This window comes from Alexandromys fortis, unplaced genomic scaffold (assembly GCF_014885135.2).
Source record: "Alexandromys fortis isolate MF-2015 unplaced genomic scaffold, M_Fortis_MF-2015_v1.1 scaffold_118, whole genome shotgun sequence".
Lineage (NCBI taxonomy): Eukaryota > Metazoa > Chordata > Mammalia > Rodentia > Cricetidae > Alexandromys > Alexandromys fortis.
Window position 1 is genome coordinate 3,827,411 of NW_026068010.1, and position 12,455 is coordinate 3,839,865.

At 44.5% G+C, this 12,455-nt stretch overlaps 1 pseudogene; it reads right to left on the bottom strand.

Annotated features, from left to right (window-relative positions):
- Nucleotides 1–3,416: 3,416 nt before the first annotated feature.
- LOC126513494 (smad nuclear-interacting protein 1-like) lies at nucleotides 3,417–4,818 on the bottom strand (annotated as a pseudogene).
- Between the last annotated feature and the right edge of the window lie 7,637 nt (nucleotides 4,819–12,455).

Below are 12,455 nucleotides of genomic sequence, written 5' to 3' on the forward strand. Positions count from 1 at the left end.
AAAGGCATTTTCTTAATTAATGATTGATGGGGGAGGGCCCAGCTACTGTGGGTGGTGCCATCCCTGGGCTGGTGGTCCTGGGTTGTATACAAAAGCAGGCTGAGCAAGTCATGAGGAGCAAGCCAGTAAGCAATACTCCTCCATGGCCTCTGCATCAGCTCCTGCCTCCGGGTTCCTGCCCTGTGGGGTGACTTCCCTCAGTGATGAACTGTTTTTACCTGGAAGTGTAAGCTTAAATAAACCCTTTTCTCCCCAAGCTGCGTTGGTCATGGTGCTTCATCTCTGCAAAAGGAACTCCTCCAAGTCGGCCATAGGGTTTTCTTGTTCCTTTGTAGTTTTGGTTTTGCTGGAAAGAAGCATTGATGCTTGACAATGGGACCATGGAGGCTAAAGACCTACTTTGCTAGCTTATAGAAAATCGACCCATCTCATCTTCATCCTTGCTTTATTTTATGTATCCCAGCTCACCTTTCTCTTCAGCCATTGCTGTGGCAACCAGCTGCATGCCAGTGTGGACAGGCCGCATTTGCCTTGATTGTTTTCTGCCTCTAGGCACCTCAGCTGAACAAGAGGAGTTCAGACAACAACCATAGCCCAGGTCTAACCTAGAACCAAACTGGAGAAACCCTTTATCTATAGGGACAGGAGTGATGGCTGAATTGTGCAGTCTTCTATGACTTAGATGGACATTCTCAAATACATTCAATAAAGTTGCCATTATTCCATGGAGCTGGAGTTAGGCATTTACAGTAATGCTCCCTAGGGTGAGGTCTTCCTCCTTGGATGTCTAGCCCTTCCAATTACCCATCCCATTTTGAGGACTCTACTCTGGAACAATTATACTTAAGTTACTGTCTTGGGTTGATCTGGTGAGCCACCAAGTTGGATACTCTATAACTAGTCTTCTTCTCTTGGTACTTGCAGTTTGAATTAGAAGGAACCTGGTAGGCTCAGATGTTTGAATACTTGATCCTCAGTTGGTGGAACTATTTGGAAAGGCTTAGGAGGTGTGGCCTTGTTAAAGGAGGCATGTCATTAAGGTGGACTCTGAGGTTTCAAAAGACCTACCCATTCCTAGTATGCCTGTTTGCTTCCCATTTGCTTGGTCGGAGATATGAGCTTTCAGCTGAAGCTCCAGCCACCATGCCTGCTGCTTGCTGCTACCATGATGAACTCTAACCCTCTGGAACCATAAGCCAAATTAAACACTTTATAAGTTTCTTTGGTTGTGTTGTTTTATCACAGCAATAGAAAAGTAACTAAGACTTATCTCTGAGATACATCTCTGATCGACTTTATCTCTCTATTCTTGAATATAATCAGAACAGGTTAGGTACCCTGTCTTAATTTAGAGACTTTGCTTACCACTTGGTACTCAAATAAATACTTATTTTTAAGATTTTATTTATTTTTATTGCATGTATATTAGTGTTATGCCCGTATGTATGTGTATGACCATGGATGTTCAGTGTCCATGGAAACCAGTAGAAGGCATCAGGAGTTGCAGATGGCTGTGAGCCACCATGTATGTGCTGGGAATCAAACTCAGGTCCTCTGTAAGATCAACCAGTGTGATTAACCACTGTGCCATCTCTCCAATCCCTCAATAAATACTTCTTAATTGGTCTGTTGATGCTTTGGTTACATCCCAAGTGCTTTCATTGTCAGTACGAATGTGAGTTAGGCGAGCTTATCACAAGGCTTCCCTGGGAAGTGAAGTTCAGTGACTATGTCCAAGCTAGGTGGGTTCTCCTGCTCTTTAAGAATGCAGTTTCCTGTAGAATATAGGTTTCTCCTCACAACAGAGAGAAGTACCAAAGTACCACACCACAGTTCAGACATAGCTGCCCTGCCCCACATCTGGCCGGCTTCATGAGTGTCACAAAACACAAGCTACTTGGGATCACCTGCCCTGAACCAAACTGAGCCAACAGGACTCCTGGTATTTGTAAGAAAGCATGACTGGTCCCGAGCTGAGCCTCCAGCTCTTGTTCCAAGTGGAGTTGAGCAGGAATCACAGTGCCCAGGCAGGTTGGGATTGGTTTCTGTAGCATAGAGAAAGAGAAGATTCTCTCTTGCCAATGAGAGTAAGGCTGGCCTCTAAATGAGGATGGTGAGACAGAACCTTACAGAACCCAACAGAAGGTGCCAGAAATGATGCCTCAGAGCCTTTCCCCCACCTTCCAGCTGAGTGACTGAGTTCATTTTTTACACTGTCAAAAGGGCAAGAAAGAGGCGAGATAGGCCAGCTTCAGACACAGGTGTGGGGCAGCCGAAATACACAATATAGAAAATAACCAAGGCTTGCAGCCTAAGAGGGAGTAGCAGATTATGGATGGAAAGGGGACAACAGTGGAATGTGTGGTCACTAGCCAAGCTGGGTCACTCTTTGCAAACTATTTTGGGAAATGCTATGAAGTTTTATCTTGCGAATTGCATTTAAGATTATTATTAATTATGTATGCATGTTTGAAGTACAGTGTGTGCGCACATGCCGTGACGTGCCCTTGGCGGTCAGAGGACACCCTTGCCAAGTTGATTCTCTCCTTCCACCTTTACAGGAGTTTGGGGATCAATTTCAGGTCACCAGGCTTGTGTAGCAAGACCCTTTCCACCCACCAACGATCTCTCAGGCCTTGCCAACTGCAGCTTTTAACACTCTGTTTAGAGAGACTTCCGCTTGGGTCACAAAACGCTGCCTCTTTCGGGGTACTTAAAATCATTTAGACAGAAAATGTCACAAAATTGCCTGGAGAGGTTGCTAAAAAATGCAAATCAGAACCTCTTCTCAGCAGCTCCCAGATAAGTAGAGACTCATCCAACAACTCAACTCCCCAGGCCTTTTGGTGCAGGCAGCTCAGTGCTCAGCGGGGAACACTGATTAATATGCAGCGTGACTTCTACACACAAGAGCTTTCCAAATGCACTGACATTTAAGAGGCGTTCAGGGTAAACAACTCTATGTTCTCACATCTGAGTCCCTGATCCCTGTCCCTTTGTCCTCTGTCGTCATCGTCAGCTGGAGTGACATGGTTTAACATTCACTGCTCATGCCGAACACTTCACTGATATTCTGAAACATACACAAAAAAGAGGGGCTTCTTTATGTCTCTGCTTTGATCAACTCAGGAAAAAAATCTAGAACGCTCCAGCCATTCCAAACCTCTATAGAAAGCCTTGGAGGTTAGGTATGTACAAACACACCCAAACAGACCAAACAGACAGACAAAAGTCATTAGAGACTATTTCCAGAAAGTGTTCTTCTTATGCTTTGAACTCTGAACCCAGGAAGTTCCAAGAAGGTAAAGGTTATTTTTGTTGCTGTTTCAAAGGACCAGAGTTCAATTCCCTGTACTGACAGAGAGGCTCACAATCACCTACAACTATACCACATCATCTCTTCCTTCCTTTCTGGCTCATGACTCGTGGAACAAGACTGATTATCTGTTACTGAACCCAAAGTAAAGCACATCTTTTCCTCTCCACGCATAAAATCTCTGTGGCTCAATATAGTCTGTTGTTCTAGAAGGTTCCATTGCCTGATCCAAGGTTGATGATGCAGGGCTTTACCCTCCAGCCAACTATGCCATCATCACCGGTGTCCTCCTCCACAAGGTGGTACTGCACAATGTGTGCTGCTTGGGGCAAGAGGGATGATGTTTAGGGAAGTCTTACGGTGAAGTCACTCTACAAGGTATGCACTCCGCCTGTGGATGAATGTGACTAGAAGCCTTCATCCTTTTAAAAAGGTAGAGATGCCACGGTTTTGTTGGAAATTGGGGCTTCTGGGGACTTGCTGTATTTTATGGCTACATCCCAGAACATGTTGGTGTCTTCAGGAAGTGCCCCCAGAACGCTCAAAGTTTGGTTTTTTTCTTTAATAGGCACTGCTTGGTGTCATGAGCCATTTCCCCCCTAAAAATCATTACAGGAACCATCACCCTGGAGAGTCTGCAGGGAACCTCACACCCATAATTATGTTCTATTGACAGAATGCCCCACACCCAATTAACTGTTAATCTGTTAGCAGAACACGCCTCACATTCCAGCTATCCAGGGAACCAGGTGTGGCAACTCGTGACTTCTTGGCCTACCTGTCCGAATGTAACCTCTTGGCCTATGTGAGGAACCTGAACCACGTGACCTGGAACACGCTGCAAGAATCCAGTTTCCCTGCCCCCCAAAGTCCTCACTCAGGGCCTATATAAACAGCAACCATGACCCTAATAAACGGGGGCTTTGACAAATCTGCTTGGCCTTCTTCTTCTGTCCTAGCTCATTCCCTTCCAGGTAGCGCCCCTCCGAGACCCTGGAATAACTAGCTGCAGGGTGGGTTACAACCCCTAGACTAGTGACCCACCCAAGGCGGCAACAGCTTGGTTGGGATCATGGGCTGCAGGTTAAGGAACCACCCCCAGAGCCTCGCTGCCTCTGATCTCGGTCTTCTAGAGATGCTACCAGCATCTGGCAGTGTGATACTCCCTCTTGCGCCTGTGCCTGAGCCTGCAGGTTCCGGCTGCCTTGACCCCAGCCCTGCCCCCTGCCAGGCGTCTCTTCTGGTTTTCTACTCTGCAGGAACAGCCCTCCTGTGCGCCCCCTCTGCAGACTCCTGGCATCGCTTTCCCACTTCACCTTGACCTGGGAGTAGTAAAGACTCTGGCTTCTCTTAGTGCTAAGGACTCGGTTCTCTACGAGCGCTTGGTTTTCTTTGAGTCTGGGGCCCAGCTATTTGGGGCCTCAGGGCTTCCTGCCTGCCTCACAACCATGGCCTCCACCACATGCGGGCCCAGTACCCTTGCAAGCTGGCGCAAAATCCATCGCTCTTTACCTCCTTCATCCTGTGGTCCAGACCGAGCCAATACCACCCAGGTCCACTGAGGTACTCTCTACTCACACTGAAGCTTTATGGGACGTGGCAATGTCATGGATTGCTCAGTCCTTTTCACTGTGGCTTGGTGTTAGTCAAGGTTCTCTAAAGGTATGGAACTCTGGAATCTGGTGATCCCTGGAGAGCTGCAGGTCTTCACTCGACACTGGAACCCAGAAGAAGTCGTTCTAATGCTGGTAAAGAAATGTCTGGGTGACAGTAGCGATGACCTCACCAGCCAGAGTGTGGGCAAGCAGGCAAAACTCCAGCCCCTTTCATGTGGGCTGCCACCAGGTGTCAGCTAGATTTAGGGTTCATCTTCCTGCTTCACATAATCTCAAGAGTCTCTCTCACACGAGTACCCAGAGGCTTGCAATTTAGTTGATCCCAGATGCAATCGAGTTAACACCCCAGATTAGTCATGCCTGGGTTAGAGAGATGGCTCAAGCATTAGAAGGGAGGCCCACAACCAAAATATCAAGATTGAAAAAAAAAAAAAGAAAAAAATAAATAAAAAAAATAAAATTAAATTAAAAAAAAAAAACAAAATATCAAGATTGACAGTCACAAGCAATATACCTGATAAGAATAAGAGCAGCTCCACCAGCGCAAAAAATACAATTAGGTCAAACCAAATCGAAATGTCCATCGTTTTATTAGGTAAGACGCTCTCTGGTGGCCAAGCGCCTGGCGGGGAAACAGGACAGCAAGGAGCCCATGCAGACCCGAAAACCACGTGTTCCTCCTCTAGCAGGCCCCTTAACTACTCTGTGGGACTGGTCCTGATCCCCCCCCCCCCCCCAGGGAAGAGTCAGGACCTTGCATGCTGGGATTTGGAGTCCTGAGCAAAGCAACTCCCAGGCCAGGGGTTGAGGCTACGCCCCCTACTTAACAACACCATCGTTTCCATTTCCCCATTTCGGAAACCATGTGGGTTACTTCCCGCTTGCGCTTTTTGTCTTTATATAAATAACACTATACTAACCATTCTAAGTTAAAACCAATACGTTCCTAAGAAATGTTTTATAGGTTATGGACAGAATTCCTTCTATTAAATGTGCTATGAGAGCGTAGTTTGTGGGTTGCCTTCTCTTTTCTCTTTATGATATCACTCCTGTTAACAGGACTGCTTTATTCTTAGGCAGTCCGAATGTATCAGTCTTTGGGTTTTTGTTATATATCTGTTTATTTTTTTTTAATCTCAACGAAACAATGTCCCTATCCCAAAGTCAAATGGCACCCCAAAGCTGTCTTTAAAGTTATCTTATTTTCTTTCAGTCTGGAAATTTTAATTGATCTGAAGTTAATTTTGAGTTGTATGTGAGATACAGTGGGTGTCACCTTTCACACAGGAGTAACAAGTGTCCCATGTACCTGTGCCTCATCCCTCTACCCCACCTCTTCCCAGCCCTGTGTCTTCCTCACACAGGTCTGCACCGGTAGTTTTGGGGGTCTGCTCATTGCATCTTTCTCACATGGGTCATCAGGGATGATTCTGGGATCTGCTTCTGCTCTCCTTTTTTTTTTTTTCTCACTTCCTGCCTCACTGAAACTGTGGTTTGAGGAGAACAAGCCCTTCTGAGTTGTCTTTAAAGCTCTAAAACTTACCATTTTCAATTATGTGCGGATGTGTCTCTGAGTGGGTCCGTGCATGTGGGAGCAGAAGCCTGTGGAACGTAGAGGTTTCAGGTTCCCCTGCACCTGTGGGTGACTTAATGTGGGTGTTGGGACCTGACCTTGGATCCTCTGCAAGAACAGTGGGAACTACTAACCACCGAGCATCTCTCCTGCCCTCCTCCTGACGTTTTTGAGAATTTCTTGGCTGTTCCTATTCCATTTCTTTCTTCCCACGTATTTTATAACCAGCTTATATTTGGAGTTCTTCTTGGCTCTGTTTTAAATTTATAGATCTATTTGAATGAGACCGACATTTTTTATGGTATTGAATCTTCCTTTGATGAACAAAGCATATTTCTTTATTTACGCAGGATTTCTTTACTGCCTTTAAAAACTATCTATTTTCACACAATAACAGTTTCCTTGAGATTCTTTTTATTATCATTTTCAAACCATTTTTGGCTATCGTAACTTTACATCATTGTGGTGGTTTTGATGAGCTTACGTTTGAACTGTTTGGGAAGAATTAGGAGGTGTGGCTCCTTGTGTCTCTCTGCCTCCTCCTAGCTGTTAGGGATGAGCGCTAAGCTGTTCCTGACACGGTGCGGTCATTCCGTCATGTGGACTCTAACCTTCTGGAACCATAAGCCCAGCTAAACACTGTGTTTTATAACTTGCCTAGGTCATAATGTTTTATCACAGCAACAGAAAGATAATTAATACAACCTGTAGGAAACCATATTTTCTAGCAGTCTCTGCTTTATGAAAATTTAGCATGCTGATATATTCAGATATCTTGTTATGCTCCTTTAATAAATCTAATAATAACTTACAGTCATTATGAATTTTCATTGTATCCATGTCTTTTAAGAATAACAAATCCTTCCTAACTTTCTTTTTTATGTAAATGCCGTTCTTTTTTAAAGATATATTTATTTATTTTATGTATATTGGTATTCTGCCTGCATGTATGTCTGCATACCTGAAGAAGGCACTGGATTCCACTAGAGATGGCTGTGAGCCACCATGTAAGTGCTAGGAATTGAACTCAGGACTTCTGGGAGAACAGCCAGTGCTGTTAACTGCTGAGCCACCTGTCCAGCCCCCTTTCTGGCTCTCTAACCCTCATCAGAGAAGCCTCTTCTTCTGGTAGATAGTGGTTAACAATTGGTTAACAATTGGAATGAGAGAACACTCAGCCCTAAATGAGATGTCTATATTACACCTCTTTCTCCTAAGGCTCAGGAATCACTGTGGAAGAAGGCATAGAAAGATCCTAAGAGGTGTGGCTGACTACAAGGAAACAGTATTTTCTGCACACATCTGGGCAGCTGTACATATGAACTCACAGCAGCTGTTAACAGCAGGCACAAGACCTATGCATGCTCAAGTCAGACAAATTCCACATGGAGAGGGGAGGCGGACACCAAGTCCCACCCACAACTAAGAGAGATTGACAATTGATACTCGCTGGGAGAGGATGGTGTAGCCAGTGGTGGTTTGACCATACTCAGTAGAAGGTCACACATCCAACAGTAGATGGGCAACACAAAATGTACTTGATATAACCCCGAAAATGAGTGGGTAGAGAGAGGAGGGTAGATCTGGGAAGAGCTGGAGAAGGGGTGAAGATGCTTTAAAAACATTGTACAGGGGCTGGAGAGATGGCTCAGTGGCTTAGAGCACTGGCTGATCTTCCAGAGTCCTGAGTTCAATTCCCAGCAACCACATGGTGGCTCACAACCATCTGTAATGAGATCTGGTGCCCTCTTCTGATATGCGGGCATACATGGAGGCAGAATGTAGTATACATAATAAATAAATAAAATCTTTTAAAAAATGTACAAAGTTCTCAAAGAATTGATACAAAAAGAAAAGAAAGAATATGTGTGTCTTTGTTGACAGAGGTTTCTGTCCTGTCAGGTCCCATAGCCATTTAGTTCCAAAGAAACACACAGAGGTCTACATTAATCATAAACCGGTTAGCCTATTATCTCAGGCTTCTTATTAACTCTCACGTCCTACATTAATCCATAATTCTTGTCTGTGTTAGCCATGTGGCTTGTACCTTTTATCAGTGAGGCATTCTCATCTTGCTTCCTCTGCGTCTGGGTGATGACTGCAGACTGAGTCTTTCCTCTTCCCAGAATTCTCCTATTCTTGTTACCCCACCTCTATTCCCTGCCTGGTCGCCCTGCCTATACTTCCTGCCAGGCTACTGACCAATCAGCATTTTATTAAAACAATACAAGTGACAGGGTACAAAACCATTGTCCCATGGCATGTCTTTAACTTATTTCCCTGGCCCATCAAGTCTCTGAAAAGAGAGCAACAGCCTTAACTTGTTCCTGGGTATAAGAGAAAAGACTTCTAAAGTTTTAGCAGGACCAATATTAGTGCTAGCATTTGGAAATGAATTTTAGGTGGAAGTTTTTTACTTCTCATGCAAATGCACCAATGCTTTCTCACGAAGGTCTCTGAGCTTTGCTGAGCATGTTTAGGCTTCTGGTAACAACACTGACTTTTCTCTTAATGGATTGACTTGCAGAATTATATAATGTTCTCTGTCTTTAAAGCAATACAGATTTCTAGAGTTCACCTAAAATGATAATGTGTGTGTGTGTGTAATTTTATATTCTATTTATTTGTGTGGGGCACAGTGCACATGAGGAGATCATATCATAACTTATGGCAGCCGATCCTCCCTTTCCTTTCTTTCCACTGAGTCATTTTGCCACTCAACGCATACACTACCACCACCACCACCACCACCACCACCACCACCACCACCACCACCACCGCTATCAAGGTTTATGTTGGGAATAAGCCCATTAACCCTCTCAGGATTCAGAAGGATTACTATAGCAGGCAAAAACCTTGCGTCTCAGAGGGCTGGTGGCTGTGAAGCTCCCCAGGAGATACTGGGAGGATTAATTAAGAATGGAACTTTAAATCAATACAAAAGTTCTAAGAAGTTTTTGTGCACTGACTACATTTTTTAAGTGTAACTATTTAAGCTAGAAGTTTGAGATTAATCATTGTAGAAAATGCTGTAGTGCACTTTCTCAGCACTTCTGCTCCCTGTCCCCCGCTAACCCACAGGCCTGGGAGGAAGGCCAGGGTGACTGATTTGCATCAGCATCTTGCTAGCTGAGTTAAAGAGAATGTTTTTGGAGACTTTGCTTCCAGCTCCAGCAGGGTGCCTGCCAGCACCCAGATGAGAATTAATTTCTTTCTCTGGGACTGGTTTAGCAACTCAAGCCTTTTTTTTTCCTGTATCTCTAGGGGTAAAGGCATAAACAGTTAATTTCTGGGGCTATGATCTTATGTTAATTGAAACCAAGGTAAAGGGTAAATACAGAATATTAATAGCTTGTTAGGTTAGAGCAAAAGGCCAGTAGATTACACCTTCCTGAGTCTGCTGCTAGAGAATTCAGGGCCACCCAGACCTGTTTATCAATGAGAACAGACACACTGTCTCTCTGCTCAGTGCCTCCTGCTCAGGGCTCCTTTCTTGTCAATGAGTCCTGTCAATAAGGACTAACTTATACAGATTTGAATAAGAGAACAAAGGTTTGGCTGAGTGAATGCTTTCACACCAGGGCTCCATGGTGCAGGAAAAGGTATACAGTTGCCAGTACAGGAAGAGTCAGGTTTAAAGAATGGCTTATACACTGTTGGGATATTTTGGAATGAATCCCATTATGGAAGGGAGAAATGTCATAATTTCACAAGATTTCTACAGAATTGATAGTGACTATCCAAAAGACAGGTGTTCCTGAAGTTTTGCAAGTCGGATTTTCCATAAGGAGTATACACACACTCCGAGGATTTTTCTAAGAGATCTGTCAGCTGTACATTACTGTATAATACTTGTGGGCTCTCATAACACCACCACCACATACATATCACACACACACAATTATACATTGCTCGAGTCAATTTGCTTTGTCTATTTAGCATTGTTTTCCTTTATCCTTCATAAATAAAGTTAGTGTTACATTTTCCGTCTTCAGAATCTGTGAGAATGTTTTCAGTGGGACAAGAAAATACATTGTGGAGTCAGCAGGCAAGCTTCCTGCAGGTAGGCTTCTCCAATACCCCCACCCCATCCATTGGACCCTGCAAGCTACAAATCCCACTCTGCCCCCAAACCCTCCTACCCCACTTCCACCCCGCAACCTCAGAAGAACTCTGAAATACAAGGTGCAACTACAGAGAGGACCAAGAGAGCAAGTCAAGAGAGTAGACCAGGAGAGCGGGCCAAGAGAGACCTCAGTGGCTCCCTGAACATGGACAGTGGCAGTACAGAGCAGACCAAGAACAGTTCCCAAGGCATAGACAGTCACTGCAAGGATTGAACCAAGAGGCAAAGACACTGCCGGCACCAATTAGAGGAAGAGGTGGGAAGGCGCCAATGCAAGAATTTCTTCAACAACCTAAAAAGAAACATGATAACACCAGAATCCAGTGGTCATACAGTAGGAAAACTCGATCATCCTAACCCAGAAGAAAACTATTTTAAATATAACTTTATGAGGATGATGGAGACCTTCAAAGAGGAAATGTATGAAAAATTCCCTTAAAGAAATGAAGAAAAAGATACACAAAAAAATGGAAGAAATCAATAAATTTCTCAAAGAAATCCAAGAAAAAACAGGTGAAGCAAACAGTTCAAGACTTGAAGACTGAGACCAAGGCAATAAAGAAAACACAAACATGGGGGATTCTGGATGTGGAAAATCTAGACAAACGGACGGGAACTACAGAGGCAAGCATAACCAACAGAACACAAGAGACGGAAAAGAGGGTCTCAGGTGTTGAAGATACTTTAGATGAAGTAGATTCATCGGTCAGAGAAAACATGAAATCCAATAAATTCTTAACACAAAACATGCAGAAAATCTGGGACACCATAAAAAGACCAAATCTTAGAATCATAGGTGAAATTACCTGTCGTGAACAAGAATGGATCATGAAACACACAACAGAATCCACTTTGTCCACTTTAAGAGTATATTAAAGAAAAAGACACATGCATGCAGGCCAGAGGAAGTTGGTGAGTTGGCGAGCATTCAGTAAAATCCCATAATAGGGAGCAAAGATGAAATAGCAGTGGTATAAGCAGGTAATCAGAGAGGGGGAGAGGTTTTAGGTGAGAGGCCAGGGGTTAAAACCAGCTGTCAGTATGTGAGTTCAAAAGGTGAGATTGAAAGGGGGCTTTTGGCGAGATCCCGAGGTCCCGGAGCCTGAAAAGGGCCAAAGGCAAATGTTTTACCCAGTCAAGGTGAAGCTCCTGTGACATCTTAACAAGGTCATTGTTTAAGGAATGGTTTGTTTGTTCTACCTTTCCTGAGGACTTAGGATGGTATGGGATATGAAAATGCTAGGGGATGTTAAGAGACTTAGATAAAGTTTGGGAGATCTGGGAGGTAAACTCTGGGCTGTTATCTGACTAAAGAGAGGTTGGTGTTCCAAACTGGGGCATAATTTCTCGGAGAAGAACATCAGAAACTGCCTGGGCCCTCTTGTTAGTGGTGGTAATGCCTCAATCCACCCAGACATGGTGTCCACCAAAACCAGGAGATACTTAACCCTCCTGACTGGAGCATATAAATAAAATCAAGCTGCCAGTCAGTTCCTGAAAGGACGTGTACCCTGACCAGTCCATCTACAACGGACACCTCTCACAACGGGAGAACAGCAGCCGGCTTGGCTTGGTCAGGGTTGGGTTCCTTAGCGGCACAAGAGTGGGTGAGAGGAGAGGTAAAGGTGGGTGCCAGAGCCGGGTGGTGCAGCACCAGAGAGGAGGTAGGATCCAGAGGGGTTAATGGAGTAGTTGGTGGGGGGAGGGGTAGAGAAAGAGCTGAAGAAATAGAAGTAGCTGTCTGCTGAGGTCAGAAAGGTGGGGTTCATTAGGAAGGTCCAGAGTGGAAGTAGGGCATTCCTCCATCTGAGATGGCATAGCCAG